Here is a 21,206-nt window from a genome sequence, read left to right as displayed (position 1 = left end):
AGTTTTTGAAATCTGGCTCCCATGATTTTCTCTGGCCTCCCAATTACAAAATTAATTTCCTTACCTCTTATGATCTTTAATCTTCCAATGACCTTTGGCATTACCACCCCTTTTTCCTGTGAAATACCATCTTCCCAAATTCACTAAAGCACAGAGTGCTTTGCATGCACTGATGTTGAGTAAAATAAAGGACCCAGGAGAACAATATAAACAGTGAAGATAATAAAAATAATTAAAGATAACTGTAAAACTGTTGATCTCTGATTAACTGAGCAGCTTAAAATCCGTCTCTAAAGAACAGATAAGAAGCATAATGATTCAATTCCATAAAGAACTCTAAAAAGACGTGAATAGGGAGTTATATGTGGCCTACTATGTGCCAGGACCAATGCTAAGTGCTTTTTACAAATACTAAGTCATTTACATCTCACAACAACCTTATTGGTATTTGTTGAATAATAATAATATTGTTGCTGTTGAATAGTATGTTGTTGAATAATAATAATCTATTACTATTGCTATTTTATAATTGAGGAAATCTAGACAAACAGAGATTAAATTATCAGCCCAGTCACACACACACACACACACACACACACACACACACACACACACTAATGAGCGTTTGATATCTTCCCAGAGTCAAGGCCATCTTACTATTCACTCTGCCATGTAAGTACCTATCATTGACTATAAAAAACAAAAAGCTGCTTTCATAGTAACAAATGCCTAGGTTGCATTGCCAATAGAGTAGTGAATTTGGAGTCAGGAAGAACTGAATCTGGGGTAATGATTTCAGCCCCTAGTGTAGTGATAGAATTCAAAAAGTGGTTCAAATGAAAAAAAATTATTCATCACTAGCCTCTTCTCCCTCCACTTTTCACTGAGAGACTTTTTATTCATATCAGGAGGGGAAGCAATGGGGCAGTTATGGGAGTCCACCACTCTGCTCTCGTCAGAGAGAGCAGCTACCAGGCTAAAACTATATTGATCTGCTCAATTTAAATATTCTTCCTCTAAAGGATATGATTGGGTTTCATCTAACTTTTGATCCCAAGCTCTACATCCAAGGTTTGACCGTTTTCCCACATATCAGTTCCACAATAAATAAATATAGAGAATATTAAAGAAACCCATATATTCCAATCATGCCAAACAGAAATCAGAGAAGGAGTATATAGCAGCATTTGTACCAGGCAATCGAGAACAAAGGAACTTTCCAATTGGGAGATAACTTAGTTCAACTGAGAGAGTGTCCTGAATCTTACCCAAGAGAAATATTTCCCAAAGTCTCTAGACAAGAAAGTTGGGCATAGGGACGTGATGGAGCCTATCCTCACATATTTTTCCAGAGTCTTTTCCTTCAGCAACCTTAAGTGCTGTTGGTCTCTTCCATATTCTCTCTCCCAGCTAGAAACAAGGAACAATTAAATGAGTACCCAAGGGAAACTAACTGAAGTTCTCTGTCTCTTGACCATTGGAATGGCAAACAAAATAGGATCTTCTGCTGGTTTTGTTTTACCAAAAATGCCTGTGATTGAGTAATGTGACTAAGGAGGATCTTTGCCACCTATTGATGGGCCTACCTAAAGTGGAAAGCTTGATTAAGAGAGTTGTTTTGTCGGAGGGTCCCAAGTACCTTTTATTTTGTTTATTGAGGCACTGGATAACTGGAGAGTTATGCCTTCTGGCTCTAAAAAGTGTATAAATATTCTGAGGGCAAGATTCTACTTGGGCCTTACTGACTGAAAGTGTTTCTTTGGCCAGAGAGACTCTGGAAAGCGCCTATCGACCTGAAAATTTGGTTAAGAAGAAGGTAACAGGATAAATGCATACAATGTATTCCATTTAAGCTATTGATTACATGATCATGGAGCCAGAATGAAATTCTGACTGACTAATACAAGAATGACCAGGCTCAAATCATTTTAGGACAATCCAAAGTGGTCTATGTACTTCAGATTTATAGTCTCCATAAGTGATTAACTAGACCATGAGAAAGGAATTTCTTAATTTCATAGGATGTAAATACAGTAAGATGACAGAGTTGGCAAAGTTTTAATTGAAATAACAATCCAGGATATCTGTGTTTTCTTTACCATTAACATACCATAACATAGTATATGTCCACAAAATATTAAGATATGGAAAAAGTCCCATTCTTCAAAATAGTGTCTTGGGTTAATGGTCTGCTAAGGAATGTTAAGTAATCCCCATTTGGCTTTTCTGGCATAGGAAGAAGTATTCTCTGAGTTTACTTCAGAGAACAAAGAGACTGTTAGGTCCAGGCTCTTCTTAATTCAAGTTCTGGCCCTTATTGAAGTCCAAAATTTATATTAAATTATTATCACCTCTAAGGAGCCCCTCTGGCTCAAACCCTCCCCAAAACGCGAGAAATTGATGCTTCCCTCTCTGGTAACTGTGTATGTATGTAATGGTCAGACATTTTGGAAGTATGTCTGTAGACGTTTGATTTTTCTGTGTTTTCTCTGAAATTTTGATGTTGATTTTCTCTGATACCTGTGCTTGATTAAAGTGATTGTTAACTCCCTGAAAATTGCCTTGTTTTTATGAATGCAGATCTAAGAACCTGTGATAGCAGGTCACTCTGTGTATGTTGGGATGCTTACAGATACATTATGTCAGCTCCAACTGAGTAAAATCCTCAATTATTTCCCTAAACACTGAGTTACTTCCTATGTTCTCCTGTTTCCACCTCACTACTGGGCATGCCTCTGCCTGAGAAACTTCTCCCTCTAAAATTATTTCATTTCTTTTGTCACTGTGGCAACTAAGCTGAGTGTGTACAAAGGTCAGATGCACATTTCTTTTGTCAGCCTTCAGTGGCTTCTGAATTAAATGAACAGCCTTTCCTTCTGACTGACACCCCTCAGAGGCCTCTTGTAAAGGAGAGTCCAACATGCAAACTGTTTAATTCATTTCCCATCTGAATTTTTTCCTTAAGCAACTCACCTTTGTTTTTACACATAATAAGGAAATCCATTAATAAAACCCACCCTTTCCTACTCATCACTCCCAACTTCTTCCCTGGTCTTACTGGTATTCCTTGCAAACACCTTTCGACATTTCCAAGTTCCCCCTCCCCCCTCCTTCACTTCCCAGTTTTCACAGGGTCCCATGCTCTTGGACCATTCTCTGGCCAACTATGAAAAAGTTAAATCATCCAAACTTGAGATACTAGTTTTTCCCACTATATCCTTTCATTCTCCAAATAGAGATTTTATACCTTGGGATACTGTTGATCATGCCAAAAGTATTACCAAGGCAACATTCACAGCATTGGTGGTGATTATGAAAATGCCAGCATAGTTGTCAATAGTAAAATATAAGACTCTCTATACAGAAGGCAGAAGAAAAAAAACATTTATTTAAATACCAAAAAGCCAAATCTCAGAACCAGAATACAAGATCTGTCATGGTGACTAAGAAGTTAATAAATATGGTGATCGCAGAGCAAAGCCATTCTGAGACTCCTACAGCCAGGATCTTCTCACAAGCAAACACTTCTGAGCCTAAACCTTGCCCAGCAAGTCTGCCTGCCCGCCTCCTTTCCCTTCAGTCCCACCACCCCTCACTCATTTCCTCCTGGTTCTGCTCCACCCTACCTGTTCCCCCATTCATCAATCTCCTCCCACCACATGTGACTTAGGCTTCCAGGTGATTTGATGGGACTGTTAATAAATAGGATTTTCCAATTCAAATTACCATTACACAGGGGCAGCTAGGTGGTGCAGTGGATAGAGCACCATTTCAGGGGTCAGGAGGACCTGAGTTCAAATCTCACCTCAGACACTTGACACTCACTAGCTGTGTGACCTTGGACAAGTCACTTAACTCCAATTGCGTCACCCTGGGTCATCTCCAGTCATCCCAATGAATATCTGGTCACTGGATTCAGATGGCTCTGGAGGAGAAGTGATACTGGTGACCCGTACAGTCCTCCCTCATTCAAAACGAAGTCAAGTGCAAATCATGTCATTATTTCTCTCATGGCATGGTCTTCTTCAACAACGCAGGATGAAAACACCACTACACAACTCAACAACGCCCCTTACGGAAGGTACTTACTATAGTACCTGGAACCTAAAAGTTGTTTTTTTTTTTTATCATTATTAATCTCTAATAACTTAATGAGCATAGCCACTTAAATGTCCACCCAGTACCACAAAGTCTTCCTGTAGCTAAATTAATGATGTTCTTTGCTAAAAAACATCTTTCTGATTTCATCATTTTGTTATTAAACCATGGTTAAATATTGTCATTAAATTGAATTACTGCCTCTCTTTCTCTTCTAGTAAGTCATCAAGTCATAAACATTAACTTCTGAAAAAGATCTCAAGTTCATGCTCCCCTATGCATTCCACAATCAAAAGAATACAGGAAAGAGTTCTTTCTCACAATTTACATTTTAAAAACACCTTCCTAAATTTGCTTTCCTTAAAGGTTCTTTCCTGCTCTTTGTCAGTCTTTCATATCAATGTAAACTTAATTAACTAATTATTTCATCATGTCAGTCTTTTTTTTTTTTTCAAAATCCATTGGTGGTTCACTCTTACCTACTGAGTAAATCATAAATTCCTCAGAATTTAAGGTTTTCAACTTTAACTTTCTAGCCTTATCTTAGAATACTAATGATTAATCCTGACTCATGTGAGCTTGGGCAAGTAATTTTACTTTCATGGTCCTCAATTACCTTTTTATTTGTTGTTAATAGTTCAGTAGTGCAAGAGTCTTCATGATCTCATGGACCATAGCACATCAAACCCTTCTGTCTTCCACCATCACCCAAAGTCTGTCCAAGTTCATATTTGTGCTTTTCTGACACTATCTATCCATCTCAGCCTGTGCCTACCCCTTCTCCTTCTGTCTTCAATCCTTCCCAATTTCAGGATTTTTCCATGTAAGCTAGTCTTCTCATTTTGTGGTCAAAATATATGTGTCAGTATTTGACCTTCCAGTGATTACTCTGAGTTATTATTTTTAAATATTGATTGATTTAATCTCCATGCTAACCAAAGGACTCTGAAACATCTTCTTCAGCACCACAATTAAAAAAGTTTGACTCTGCAGGGCTCAGCTTTATATGCAGTCCAACTATCACAGTCATATATTGCTAGTGAAAAAACAAACAAACGTAGCTTTGATTATATGGACCTTTGTTGGCAAGATGAAGTCTCTGAGTTTTTTCTATTATTATTAACTATATGCTGTCTAGGTTTGGCATAGCATTCCTTCCAAGGAGTAGGTGTCTTTTCACCATATAGGTATAGTTCCCATCTGCAGTAATCTTTGGACACAAGAATATAAAATCAGATACTGTTTCTATTTTTATTCCATCAGTTTGCAAGGAAGCAAAGGGACTGTTTGCCATAATCTTAGGCCATATTTTTCCATGTTAAATTTCAAGCCAGCTCTTACACTCTCCTCTTTCTCCCTCATAAAGAGGCTGTTGCAATTCTTCCTCAATTTCTGCCATCAGAGTGGCATTCTCTGCATAGTGAGATTATTGGTATTTCTCCAAGTAATCTTAATTCCAGCTTTTGATTCATCCAGTCTGGCATTGCACATGATATGCTCTGCATATAAAAGTTAAACAAAAAGATGACAATATATAGCCTAGTCATGCTCCTTTTTCAATCTTAAACCAATAATTTGTTCCATACTTAGTTGTTTCTTGATCCACATACCGGTTTTTCAAGAGAGAAATAAAATGCTCTGGTACTCCCAACTCTTTGAGACTTTGGCACATTTTACTATAATCTATGTAAAGAGTTTAATGTAGTCAGTGAAGCAGAAATACATGTCTTGTTCCCCAGGAAATCATTCATTTTCTGTATAACCCAGTAAATATTGACAATTTGGTCTCTAGTTCCTCTGCCTTTCCAAAAATGAGCCTTCTTTTCTGGTAATTCTCAGTTCACATATTATTAAAGTCAAGTTTGCATAATCCTAATCCTAATTCTAATCTCACTGACATGTGAAATGGCACAATTGTTCACTAGCTTGAACATTCTTTGACACTGTCCTTCTTTAGGATTGGGAGGAAAACTGAATCTAGTGGCTACATATGCTTTATAAAATGAAGCAAATGGATAGTATGTTTATCAAATTCCTTCCTGCTCCATTGTCTTGATTCTTTGAAGTCAAAAACACAACCTGTTTCAGGCAAATTATACTTCTAACAGCCAGAGAGAAACAATTCGAGTATTGTTGAAATACAATCAGGAGAACACAAGATTCAGTAGCTTTTTGAATTAAAGACTGGGAATATATTCCAGAAGTAAAAGGAGCTAGGATTAAAACCAGGAATCACATACTCAGCAAAACTGAGTATAATACTTCAGGGGGAAAATAGTCATTCATGAAATAGAGGATTTCAAGCATTCTTGATGAAAAGGCCAGAGCTGAAATTAACATTTGACTTTGAAACACAAGAATCAAGACAAACATGAAAAGGTAAACAGGAAAGAGAAATCATAAGGGACTTATTAAATTTGAACTGTTTAAATTCCTACATGAAAAGATAATATTTGTAATTCTTGAGACTTTTCTCGGTATTTGGATAGGTGGAGGGATTATATACATATAAACAGAGGGCACAGGGAGAATTGAATAAGAAGGGACTATATCTAAAAAAATAAAATTAAGGAGTGAGAGAAGAGCATATTGGGAGGAGAAAGGGAGTAATGGAATGGGGTAAATTAAAAGAGGAAAGCTTTTTCAATGGAGAGGAAAAAGGGGGATGTGAGAGGGAAAAAGTAAAGCTTACTGTCATCATATTTGGCTTAAGGAGAGAATAGCATGCACACTCAATTTGGCATGAAAATCTATCTTACACTGCAGGAATGTAGGGGAGAAGGGGATAAACAAGAGGGGTAATAGAAGGGAGGGCTAATGGGAGGAGGGGGAATTACAATTAAACATTGTTAGGGAGGGACAAAGTCAAAAGTGAAAATATAATAAATGAGGGCAGGATAGGATGGAGCAAAATATAGTTAGTCTTTCATTACATGGCTTTTATGGAAGTATTTTGTGTAATTACACTTGTGTACACTATATAAATTGCTCGCCTTCTCAGTAGAGATGGATGGGGAGGGAAAAAGGGAGAGAAGTTGGAACTCAAAGTTTAAAAATGAATGTTAAAAATTTTTTTTACTTACAACTGGGAAATAAAAATACAGGTATTGGGGTATAGAAATATATCTTACCTTAAAAGAAAATAGAGGAGATGGGGATAAGGGAAGGACGGGGTTTGATAGAAGGGAAGGTAGATTGGGGGAATGGGTAATCAGAAGGAGCTGTGTACTGGGTGGAGGGGAGAGATGGGGAGAAAATTTAGAACTCAAAATCTTGTGGAAATGAATGTTGAAAACTAAAAATAAATAAATATATATATTTTAAAAGTTTGAAGTCACAATTTAGTTATCTCTACAAAATGTTACTAAAACTGAATCAGTTAAATACGTAAAAGTCACAAATTGCTCAGTTTGAAACAATGTTGATATGTAAACTCTACTTTTGTTTGAAATATTAAGATTTTATTAGATATTTGACATTTTTGAGGGCATCTTCTAAATCTACATATAAGGGTCAAGTAATTTTTTTTCTATAAGTGACAATTGCAGATGTGGTAATAGTTGGGTACAGTGCTCTTAATGAGTATCTCATGCCACAGATTTGAAACTATTGAAACAGAACTCTTAAAAAAAAGATATAAGATTTGTGCAGATGTATGATAACTATATTATATGACAGAAATTACATACAGAGGGTTGCTTGGTTTTCTTTATACTTGAAAGGGATCAAAATGATGCCAATCTGTTTGGGTCAAGGGACAGAGTGCCTGTTTGTGGCTGATCAGACAAGCTAAAAAGACTCTACCACAGTTCAGGGACAAATAGTCCATATGAATATTTGGAGTCAAGATGTATCTAAATTCTCCCCTTTCATGCTTCTTTTGAGTTATTGAAAGTTTGCTTTGGTCAAGGGGCACAGCACCTAAATTGATGGAGGCATGCAGAACTAAGAATTTCTATGCCAGTGTCTCCTATGTAGCCCATGGCTGCATATATATAAATGAATGCATTATCAATGGTGATGGCATGTGTCTCACAATTATAATGAAGTTCTTCAGAGTGACTTTAAGAGTGTCCTTCTACAGATTTTTCTGACCTCCATAATGCATATGGGTACAGCATATTGAGATTTACAAATCATCTAAAAAAAGCAAAGTGAGTCAGAAGGAAATTTAAGGATGGTAGATTTCTATTTTTATGTTTATTTTATTTTTAGTTTTCAGCTTTCATTTCCATAAAATTTTGAGTTCCAAATTTTCTCCCCATCTCTCCCCTTCCTCAACCCCATAATGCCTAGCATTCTGATAATCCATTCCCTCAATATGTACTCCCTTCTATCACACCCCTCCTTTCCCTTATCCCCATCTTGTTCCTTTTTTTGTATGGCCAGATTGCTTTCTATACCCCATTACCTGTATTTCTTATTTCCCAGTTCTATGTAAAAACAATTTTCAACATTCATTCCTAAAACTTTGACTTTCAAATTCTCTCCCTTCCTCCCTCCCCACTGAGAAGACAAGCAATTCAATATCAGTTGTATATGTGTAGTTTTGCAAAATGCTTTCATAATAGTCATGTTGTGTAAGACTAACTATATTTCCCTCCACTCTACCCTGCCCCCCAGCTAGTTACTTGCCTTTTGAGTGCTTTGTCAAGAGGAGGGTATACTCTGAGGACCTGTAAGTTTTCAGCTCCTCCAAAGTGGCACAATCAAGGGAGAGGTGTTCATTCCTATCCTGGCCTGTGCACTAGTCTGTAGCAACCAAAAACATTTCTGCCTAGAATCTGTCAGTAGAATTCCCTCTCCACAACCAGTTCCAGCTCCACCAGGCCAGTGCTCTTCCTCTTTGCCCCAGGTCCTGGCTCAGGGTTGAGATTCAAATCAGCTTCCCAATTCCCCCAGGGGCTTTAGGCAGAGGTCTCCAAAGTGAATGCTGCCCCTACAATGGTTACTTCTGGAGGGCCCAGACCAGGTTCCCTTCTCGCCCAGATGAAAAAACTTTCTCATTTACTTTTTAAAGGGTCTGTGATGTTTGTGGGTGAAGCAATCTGGGAACTGCTACTGTTGCTCACTCCCTGAAGCCTGCTCCAGTTCCTGTCCCTGTTGTGCCACACAGTCCACGCTTCACTCCACACCCAGTGTGATAGGCCTTTCCTGTTGACCTTCCAGGCTGCCTTGGGCTGGAAATCTCTTCACTCTGTCGTTTTGTGGCTTCTGCTGCTGTAGAATTTGTTTAGAGTCATTTTCACAGGTATTTTATGGGCTATATGGGAGAGCTTCAATAGATATGTCTTTTTACTCCACCATCTTGGCTCTGCCCCCAGTAAATCTCTGGTAGATTTCTTAGAAAGAAAATTATTATCCATTCAAAAGTTGAAATCAGAATGTAGTCTATCATCCTATCATTGTTACAAGATTTCTAGGGATACCAAAGAAGGAATGGATATAGACATAGTGACTATAAAGACTGAAAGTGTTTACCCATGAAACAGTTTTCGTTCATCATATGGCTGGTCATGTCATACCTTGTTATTTGCCATGTCCTATTAGGAGATATTTCCCAGGGAGGCTCATTATGTTGCTTTTGGGAAAGTGCCAACATATTCTAACCAAATTATGCCAAAAGGTTTCATTGTCTTTCCTTCTAAAGGGAAATCTGCTATGAGGCAATAAACATAAACCAAGGATAAAGCATTCATTTTTATACCTGCAGTCAGTAATTGTTAAAATGGCATTTTTTTATTGAAATGTGTCATTTTCACTAAAACTTCTTCCTTTTCCTTCTCTTGTTCTCCCTCCTCCTCCTCCACCTTTCCTTCCACCTCTTTCTCCCAATAACAGCAAAGCAGCACCAGCACCAGTAACAGCAGGACAATAGTATGCACAATGATTATTATAATAATCTACAGGGAAGGAATTACAATAATCTATATGGATGGAATACCAAACTACAAGATTTGAAACTGAATGTTGTGAAATTAGAAAGAACAGATTTAAAACCAAACAAAAGATATAAAGAGACACTTTCCTCTTCTTCCTTTATGATATTTGGTATCCTTGGATACTAAATGTTGCCTACAATGTCAGATGTTTTTCTCTGACTTTGTTATTAAAATTTTCCTCTTCTTCTCTTTCTTTTTATTCTATTTTTTAAAACAGGTGTTCTGAAAGAGAAAGAAAAGGAAATGATGGAGGTATAATTTTGGTAAAGATATATCAATCTATGAAAGTATTTAAAAATAAAGCTAATTAAAACTCAGTGAATTCTGATAGCTCACAAAGCCACAATCCTGCATTTCCTTTTATATGTTGTCTAGGGTGATATTGGGTATTGGTAGTGGTGATGGTGGTGGCTGTTTTCACTCTTTCAAGCTCTCACTTTTCATTGCTGAATTCTTTGTGATGTAATGGTGTATTAGCAAGGACCCTAGCACAGCCAGGATTGCCTGATAGCACAGATTCTTTGATCTGCTTCATAAAGTAAACACAGCCTCAAAGGAGTTAACAATTCTTCTTTAATTAAACATACATAAATAATTCTCTGGTTCATGGAAAATGTCAACACCATGAAAGTGGAGAAAATACAAACTGAGAAAAGGCAAACAGAGAAATTAGTACAAAGATCAACAGACGGGGCTGCAACTGTCGGACAAAGTAATGCTACCCTAAATGCACCAGCAGATGAGGAAGCACTTATAACAACATCTGAGTAGTTGGGGCACTCTTAACAAATGGCTACTAAGAGTCCCATCCAGGGAATCAAAATGTCCTTCTAATAAGTAAAACCCACAAAGCAAAACACCAATCTCCCACCACTTATAGTTTTCCAATTATAGGCTTAGAGCCAGAAGGTTTCACAACCATGTAACTCAGCACAGCTGTAAATTACCCTTCAGATGTCACAATTTGGTCTTAATGTAGGAAACTGAACTCCAAAGAGAAAAAGAAAATCTCACTTTGTTTTCTCTTAGAAATGGATGTAAATACTGCTGCATATCTTAATTCATGGTTCTCTCTCCAAGGTCATCACTGATATATTTATTGCTAAAAACCAATTTTTCTTTTCTCAGTTCTCTTTCTTACCATTTTTTCTCTCAACCTCAACCCACCCTGGGAAACCCTCCCAATGAAAATTGGCACTCAAATTTTGGGAAACTTGACATAGGTAATCTTTCCTCTTCTCTCGTATGAAAGATGTTCCCTACCTCCTTTTCTGGTCATCTCAATACCACGAATCCTCTCCATTACATGGTCTCCTTCTCCATTAGAATGTAAGCTCTTTGCGATATGACTATTTTGTTTGCTTGAATGCACTTAGCACCTTGCCTGACACATAGTCAACATATCACATCAAGGAGCATTTATTGCACAGTCATTTTGTGACAAGTACTGTGCTAAGCACTAGGCATATATTTATAATTAAAAAAACAGATCTTGCTCTCAAGGTGCTTATGGTCTAAAGGATTTGGGGACAAGCAATATACATATTAGACATATCATCAGCAAACGGGAGATAATGTCAGGATGAAGGCACTCAAATAAAAGAGTAATAGGAAAGACTTCTTACAGAAGGTGAGGTTTTAGCTGAGACTTGAGAAGGAGGTATAAGGAAAGGAATATTCCCAGAATAGTAGACAGTCATGAAATATGCCCAGACTCTAGAAATAAAGTGTACTGTTCAAGGAACAGTAAAGAAGCCAGAAACATTATTTCAAAGAATATGTGGAAGAAAGTAAGGAAATAAATAGGAAAGGGAAACTTTACGAAAGACTTTGAAAGCCAAAAAAAAGGATTTTATAAAGTATTTCATATTCATTTCATATTCTGTGTCTCTTTTTCTCTGTCTCTGTCTCTCTTTCTCTATCTATCTATCTTTCTATCTGGCTGTCTGTCTCTGTCTGTCTCTGTCTCTCTGTCTGTCTCTGCATCTATAGCCAACTGTGATCACTGGTGCCTTCTGAATATTTTGTTTGTTTTTTTCATGGTTTCCTCTATTTATTTTAATTCCTTTTGCAACATGACTAATCTGACAATATGCTTAATAATTACGTATGGATACCATATAAGATTGCATACCATCTTGGGGAGGGAGTGGGGAATGAGGGGGCAAAAATCTAAAACTTATGTTATTGATGGTAGAAAATTGAAAATAAACAAATCAGTAATAAAAAATGAAGGTTTCATTTTTCGAATGTATTGATAACTGAATTAAATTTATCAGAATACAAATAAGTAGTAAACTTCCCCAAATACTGACTAAAACAACAAAACAAAAACAATCGAATGAAAAGAAAAAAGACATAACAAAATTAGAGAAAACAGAGGCAGACATAGATTGAGTGACTTCTCAATAGTTATAAAACTTGTAAAAATATATGAAATTGCATGTGAACTCAATATTAGCTAGAGATACATGAAAGGAGAAAGCATATGGTAGTATTTTCTGATCATTTGATCAGAAATAAAGTAGGCAAAGAAGCAGGTAGATAAGGCAGTGGTTAGAGCACTGAGTTTTCAGTTTTCAGACCTGAGTTCACATGCAGTAATAAAAATTAATATAATGTTCACCTCCTTAAAATAAATCCCCATATGAAGACGCTTAAGAACATTAAGGCTCAAATTCAAAGCTTTTAGAGAGGGCCAAGCATACTGGAACCATCCAAAAAGAATTAAAAAAACGAAAGTGAAAAGAAAAAAAAAAACAAAAGTCAAGATAACACAAAACATTTTACCCATCAAAATAATGGAATAGAAATCTTAGGATATTATTTTCCAAAGGCAAATGATATAGACTTACCATTAAGAATAATTTGGCCAGACAGCAATGAATGCATGCTTACAGGGGAAAATTTTACTCTGATGAAATAGAGGACTTCCAAACGTTCCTAATTAAACAAATAGAGTTGCATGGTACCATGCAGTCAAACACAGGAGTGGAGTCACAAGTTAAATATGAACAAAAATGATAAGGTCCTAAAGTATAAACTACTTACATTCAAATATGTGGAAATGTTTGTCCCCTATGAACTCAATCTTCATTGTATGTCATAGATAATCAAATTTAACAGAAAGCCTGGTTGTTTTTTAATGTCTTTATGTTTCTAAGAGAGGAATGGAAAGTAAGGGGGCAAAAATATTCTAGGGGAGGAGAAGACAAAGGCGGGTTATGGAAATTTATCTCACATAATCAGAGTTCACAAGAACTATCTCTACAAACAAAGTAGATGGGGCAAATGGATGCAAGTGACACATAAGTATCACTGTCATCTAAACCAGACAAAGGCAGGAAGAACATAAACCTACAGCTGAGTTCAAAAACAAAAAATCACTTCTCTCAATAGGGAAACGAGAAGTAAAAAGACAGAAATGAAAAAGAAACTAGAATGAAGAGAGATTAAGGAAGGAAATAGTCTTAAGAAAAATCAACTCTAAGAATATACAAACATATTTGTAGTTCTTTTGAATTGGTAATCTAAAGGCAGGACCACAAATTGTGAAATGAATGAACAAGTAATTCGAGGTGGATAACTATTGTCCTATATGAAATGATGAATGGGAGAACTACAAAGAAACAGGATGATTTGTAAGAAGTGATGTGTGATGCAGTGTAAAGAACTATAGAATAATCAAGATCATGACAAAAATATAGTCAAGACAATCAGCTAAAAGACTTAGGGAATCTGATCCGGGTAATAACTACCACCATTCTGAGTGAAAGTATCTGAGGAAAGTATCTTACCCACATAGTAATGATTAATTACGGATAAATATATGGATAAAATTATATACTTTCAGTTACACATACATACACACAGAATATATACATACAGAATTATATATGTATATTTGTATATTATATATATGTGTGTGTATACATATATATATATACATAATAGTTGTGTGATATGTATATCCAACTCAGAAATTTGTTTTGCTTGACTATATTTATGTAGAATTTTTTCCTCTTATTCTAGATTGGGATGGAGGGGACTGGGAAATATGGATTATTGTTTATTGAAAATAAAGACTTTTAAAACAGAAAAGAAAGAATAGGCCTCTAGTATAAACTACTGTATAATCTCTAATGTGATTTGTGTAGAGTTATTTAATCTCTCTAAAATGCATTTTCCCCTCAAAATTAGCAACCAAATATATCTCCAAGTCTTTGTGATAATTAAGGGGAACAATAAAAAAAGATAATTAAAAATATCTTACACTGTGAAGATTTGTACTTCTAACTGAAGAGTCCTTCTTTCAATGCCATCCTAAATACTTTAAAGAGAAATAACACCCTACAGTAATAGGATGATAATATAGCTCATTTCCACAACCCTAAGAAGTGTTTGTTGATGGTTTCCTCATAATAATTATATTTAAAAAGCAACAGAATTTAACTGATGCATCTGTGGGAACCCTTCATCAGGAGAGGGAAGAGAAAGTTAGAAAAAGGAAGACAAACCCAAATAGATGGAAGAATAGGTAGGATAAACGAGTCTTGGAGAGAATGTGATACAAAAGGTATCATATGAGACAGTACCTAATCTGGCTGATGGGAAGGTCATAGTAATATATAAACCACATAAAAAATCTATGTCAACATGTTATTTGTTCTTTGCATTCTACTGTTCATGTTAGTTGAATAAATTATTTTCTAAGATTGCACATATGCACACACAAGCACATATGTGTGTATGTATACATACATGCATATGAATGTTCAAGATGATAACTTTTAATAAAAAATAATGCCTCACATACTATTTGACAGTTCGTAGTATTTAACATAATAGTATGTTCACATACTATTTAACAATTCTGATGAGCCAGTTTACTATACTTTTTTCTGTTTATCTTCACCTAAAATAGTACTTTACACCTGAAGTCATTTTCTTCCATACCTCCTCATCTTCAAAACTGTTCATGTTTTTTCTTCTAAGAGAAGTACAAACAGTTTTCATCCTAGTGGACAATGGCAAACAGTTAGAGTTTATTGGATGGGGAAGATGAGAGGTTACAGAAGCTTGAGGCAGGAAGAAAAGCACTGTCAACTATTTTATGTGTGTTAGGGAGAACAAAAAGCATCATTTCATGTCTTCAGAAATTATTGAAGGTTTATTTTGCATAAAATTCTGTTCCAGTCATTGATGGGACAAAAACAAATAAAGCTTCATTCCTTTCCTTCAGGTGTTTACAACCTACTAGTAAATATACCACTTGAAGCTACCTCCTCCTAGGCAGAGTGATAAAAAGTATCTCTCTAATTCTTTATATATACATATCACCAATAATCTATATTTAAAGGCATGCAATTCATTTTTTCTCTCCATTCTAAAATATTTTCCTCAAAGAAACTTGATTTTTTATACTTATGATTTAACAGAGCACCAAATCTCAAATTCAAAGATATAGTCTCAAAATCCCTTTGAGATCATCCACACAATCCTAAATATCAAACCAACAACAGCAACAACAGACTTGATGACTTAGAACACATCGGTGTTCTCCTAGGTGGTTCATCAGTGTCCTGCTAGGTGGTTTGGAAAGTTTTTTTTTTTTATTTCTCTGAGGCTCTGTTTCCTCTGCAGTAAAATAAGGAGCATTTGATTTCGGTGTGCTCTATTTATTTTCCATTACTAGTTTGTGTGCTTTATGAATGTCCAACATAAAATGATATTTAGAAGATTTAAATTTGAAGTAAATGTTCCAACTAGCACCACGACCTGACTAAGACTGTTGGGAGACTTCCCAATTCCTCCAATGCTTTCAGATTAGAGATTTGCTCATTTCACGAATAATTATTCCCTACGTTCTCTCTCTATATAAATCTTGGTAAGAGTGCAGGGTAGCAGGCAAACTAGAAACTCCACTTTATTGCTGATCCAGCTGACACGCTGATGGGAAAGAAGCAATGGCATTTGAGGACACTAGTAACTCCCACAAACACTCAATTAGTTCAGAGGTTGGAATATTTGTTTCCAGTAACACTTTGATACAACGTGGTCTTCCTTCTTAGATTGGTTGGCAGAGAGAAAGAAAGAGTTTTGTCTATTTGAAAAGTGCGTTGTAAGGAACTGATGAATGAGATTAATAATTGAGATTGTGCTGAGTAATTTCATAGGAAATCACAACTGAAAGATATGTTGGATGGTTATGAGACATGTAAGTTTTCAAATATAAACTTACTCTATTTTTACTTCCTACATTTTCTTTTTCTTCCCCACAACAGTGAACTTCATTGCTTGATTGTAAATTGGTACAATGATTTTCATTAATGGAATGGAATATGATTTCTTTTTTTGGATAGAGATGAAGACAGTCACTGCTAAAATAGAAGGATTTTGTACTAGAATGTGCCATAAAGAATGTTTGATTCAATCACCTCCTTTAAGATCTGTAAATTGAGACTCAAATAGGTTAAACAAATTTCCAAAAGCCATACTTGTAGTAAATAGCAGAATTAGTATTCTAATAGTAGTATTTAGCTCTGTATATAATACCCATTTCATTATGTCACAAAGGCTCAGGTAGGTATATTTTAAGGATTACTAGGAAGGTGATAACCTATCATTCAATAATTAAGTTTAATGGAAAGAAAAGAACACTAACCAGGAAGTTAGGATGCAAAGTATCATCTAATCACTATATAAATTTGAAAAAAGTAATTTCCTTCAGGTTCTACCCTTTCTTCTATAAAATAAGGAATTTTAACTATTTCAGAAGTACTTAATAATTTTTGTCCTGGACCAGTTTTGTTGTCAGAAAATCTATTAATCTCATATAGTCATCACATATATTTGCTTACTTTCATAATTGAAAAAAATGATAATTGCCATTTATGTTAGTGAAAAAAAAGTTGTAATTGTCTCCACCTAATCCCACTGAAGATTAGTACATTTTGGCCCATCTGAATCTATGAATTAAAAAAGGTGAACTTCATTGCATAGGAAGAAAATAAAAAATGCAAAATTACCTGTAGGAATTTCTAGATAGGAGAAGCAGAAACTACAAGGTTCAGTCATCACCTTTTTAGTTACGTATTTAAAGTATATAAAATGGCATTCCCTGGAAGAGATTAAACTGATTTTGTTTGGACTCAAATCACAGAAGAGTAATGAGGTGGCAATTGCAAAGAAGGAAAACTACATTTTATGTCGGGAGGAAAATAATTACATCCTAATAAACAGAACTGAATAAAAATGGATTATTTTGGAAAGAAATTAATTCTCCCTTAAGCAAAGCCATTAAGTAAAAGCTAGAAGAAAAGTTGTCAAGTATGTTGTAGAGATTTATTTTTTTTTACATACTACGTCGTTTAGGAGATCAGTGAGGATTCCAACTAACTTTGAAAAATGTGTTATTCTCCAATCCAAAGTTGACTACATGATAAATATATATGATGGCTTTGTGAATGAAAATAAAATTTACAGAAGAGGTTTTACGAGTGCTTCCTCTCTCTCTCCACAGAAAGATATATCTAAATGTATACATATGCATGCATGCATATATATATATATATATACACACACACACACACACACACACACACACACAAGGGTTTTTATGTATATAAGTATATGTATTTGTATGTTATATGTGTACATTCCGTAGATATGTATGTGTACATACACACATATATGTGTACATACACACACATATGTGTGTGTGTGTGTATATATATGGAGAGAGAGAGAGAGAGAGAGAGAGAGAGAGAGAGAGAGAGAGAGAGACTAGACCTATGATTTCACTAATGCAGCAAACTCTCAGATAAGAATATTCTCTAAAGCTATGAAATTGACCACCAAGTACTTATAGGATAAATGACTTGCCAGGCAGATAAAGGCGCAACATGAAGGAGGAGGGACTTGCTATCCTAATGAAAAATGAAAACAAAATAAATAGATGAATCAATAAATAAAGGAATAAATAAAACTTTTAAAAAGAACACAAACTTATACAGACATTCCTTTAGATTCAAGTGGAGTTTATTGTTGTTCATTCATCTCAGTCATGTACAATTCTTTATCACTCTTTCTGGAGCTTTCCTGGCAAAGATACTGGAGTGATTTGTCATTGCCTCTTCTACTTCTTCTACAAATTATGAAACTGAAGCAAACACGGTTAAATGACATTCCTGAGGTCATACTACTAGTAGGTGTTTGAGGCCAGATTAGAACTCAGGAAGATTTGTCTTCCTGACTTCTGGACTGGCACTCTGTCCACTGTACCAACTAGATGCCCAGAGTAGACTACAGCAAAGGTAGAATTTATGTCATATAAATGATAGTGAAACCTTTAGACTTAGACATTAACTACTAATTTTTTCCTCTTATCTTTTCCCCTGTTTTATATTCTGTTAATTGTACCCTCACTTCCACTCTGTACAGAATATGCCACATTTCTGACTCATAGGCAGTAGCCTTGTTTATACTTTTTTTTTTTTTACTATCTCCTTTGGATGTGAGCAAAATTATCAAATTGAACATATATAAACACCAAAGAAACATCCAAAATAGCAATTACAATACTTAGTCAATTGGTTTTACTCCTTTATTTCATATAGCTATCATAATAATTAACTTGCATAATGAATTTGATATGTTTCTGAAGAGGGTGAGCTCCTTGCCATTGGACATCTTTAAGAATGGGCTGGATAAGCACTGATCACAGACATAGGAATAATTTTTACTCATAAAGAGCATAAACTTGATAAAGTCTTGCCAACTGAAATATGTTGTGAAATGAAGCAAATTGACTTCTGTTATTCACCTATTATTTTATTTGAGACTCAAAATGACCAGTTGAGGTAGGTACAGCAGGTCTTGTTTTCTTCACCTTGCAGATGTGGAAACAGATGTGTTGCCCTTTTGTACGACATTCTTATTTACCTGAATAAAAAATAAATAAATAAATTATAGAGATAGGAAATTACATATACACGTATAAATGCATATGTACATATGTATATATGTATATATAACACCTCTTGCTTGACTGATCTAAGGGCTAGGTAAAACAAGAATTTAATGATTTTATTTTACTTTCTTCATTCTGAATTTATTATGTTGTTGGATCTGCATTCTCTTACTCTACTCTCCCCTATTCAATCCTCATTGAGAAAGTAAAACACAAAATGAATTACAAATATATAAAGTGAAGTGAAGCAAATTTCTGCTTTCGCTATGTCTAAAAAGCAAGAGACTTCAATCTCCACTCTTATACCATTACCTTTCTAACAGCAGTTCTTTATCACATGTAAATAATTTTTTCTGATCAATGTTGTGACATTTAAATATTATCAGTACTCCTAAGAACTGACTTGATGTGACTCAGAAGGTTGCATGTTTCCTGCCACAGGAGGTATCTAAGAGGCAACTAAGAAGCCACTTGAGAATATAACTGATTGTTGCTCAGTTGTGGTCTGGATCTGATATAAGCCACCCCTTCCAACTCTGACATGCAAAGAATTTATGAGTTGAATCATCAAAAATCAGTTTTATTTCATTAAGCTCCTAAATGCCCTTCACATAGAATGCTTAAGTGATACATCAAATTATGAACCCTATAGACATCAATGTTCTATTTATGAATATTTCCCCCATAAGGTAACTGATGCATGACTGATATAGCATTTCTCATGTTGCTTTGTTATTTTTTTCAGATATCTTTTGGTCACCTTCTAATATTAACAAAAAAAAAAAAACAACGATAATGAACAATAAGAGTAATGTCACTGAATTTATTCTCTTGGGTCTTTCTCAGAATAACCCGGTTCAGATTCTGTGCTTTATAATTTTCTTATTTTGTTACCTGGCTATTCTGATGGGAAATTTCATTGTCATGATCTCTGTCACATGTAGCCAGCTCATTGAATAACTCATGTTCTTCTTCCTGATTTACTTGTCCTTTATGGATGTTTGCTACACTTCCACAGTGACCACTAAACTCATCAGTGATATGTTGGCTGAAAAGGAGAATATTTCCTGTAATAATTGCCTGATCCAGCTCTTCACTATGCATTTCTTTGGAGGGGTGGAGATCTTCCTACTCACAGGGATGCCCTATGACTCATATGTTGCCATTTGCAAAACTCTACACTACATGGCTATCATGAGAAGGGACATGTGCAATGCACTGGTCTTGGCTGCTTGTGGTGGGGGCTTTCTGCATTCATTTGTACAACTGAGCTTTGCTGTTCTCTTACCCTTCTGTGTCCCCAATGAGATCAATCACTATTTCTGTGACATTTATCCATTGCTGAAACTTGTATGCATTGATACTCATGGGTTTCGTCTTTTAGTCAGAGTCAATTCAGGGATGATTGCATTGGTGCTTTTCATGGTTCTTATTACTTCATATACTGTGATCTTATATACTCTTTGGTTACATTCTTTTGAGATCTGTCAAAAAGCTCTTTCTACTTGAGGTTCCCATATCACTGTTGTTCTGTTCTTTGAGCCTTTACTTTTCACTTATATTAGACCAGCCCCCACGTTCCAAGAGGATAAAATTTTAGCTCTCTTCTATACAATCATTGCTCCCATGTGTAATTCATTGGTCTACACTTTGAAGAATTCAGAAATGAAAAATGCTTCGAAGAAAGTATGGAACAGCAACTTATACAATGGAAGAAAACAAATGTTCTAAAACGCATCTGTGCCTTTCTCGATAGCTGTTGATGTAATGACTAACTACCAAGTCGTTCAGCAGAGGAGTACTAGAGGCTACTCTGGGGCTCACATAGATATAGATATAGATATACATATACATATACATATACATATATAGATATAGATGCACACACACACACATATATATTGACATGAGATGTAGAATAGAAGAGACCTTAGAATTCATTGAGTCCACCAGATTAATCTTACTAATGAGAAAACAAGAGTGAGGATTAGTCAAGTAACTTTCTCAAGGACATACAGTTGGTTTTTATGAGACCAGAAAGTGAATTCTAGTTTTCTCACTTTCAGACTTCACACTGCTAAACCTTTCCAAATGCTGAATAATGTTAATTGCAAGTGATTTCATTTGCAAGTAGAGTTTTGTTCTTATGTTTTGACTTTACCAGTTTATTTAATCATACAGCAAGTGGTATAATC

The 21,206-nt window shown here is 35.4% G+C and overlaps 1 pseudogene; it reads left to right on the top strand.

The window, feature by feature from the left end:
- Window positions 1–19,806: 19,806 nt before the first annotated feature.
- On the top strand, window positions 19,807–20,742 carry LOC140511709 (olfactory receptor 4P4-like; annotated as a pseudogene).
- The last annotated feature ends 464 nt before the right edge of the window (window positions 20,743–21,206 follow it).

The sequence above is a fragment of the Notamacropus eugenii genome, chromosome 6, assembly GCF_028372415.1.
Source record: "Notamacropus eugenii isolate mMacEug1 chromosome 6, mMacEug1.pri_v2, whole genome shotgun sequence".
Lineage (NCBI taxonomy): Eukaryota > Metazoa > Chordata > Mammalia > Diprotodontia > Macropodidae > Notamacropus > Notamacropus eugenii.
Note: the sequence above shows the minus strand (reverse complement) of the source record. Positions and strands in the feature narration are given on the sequence as shown.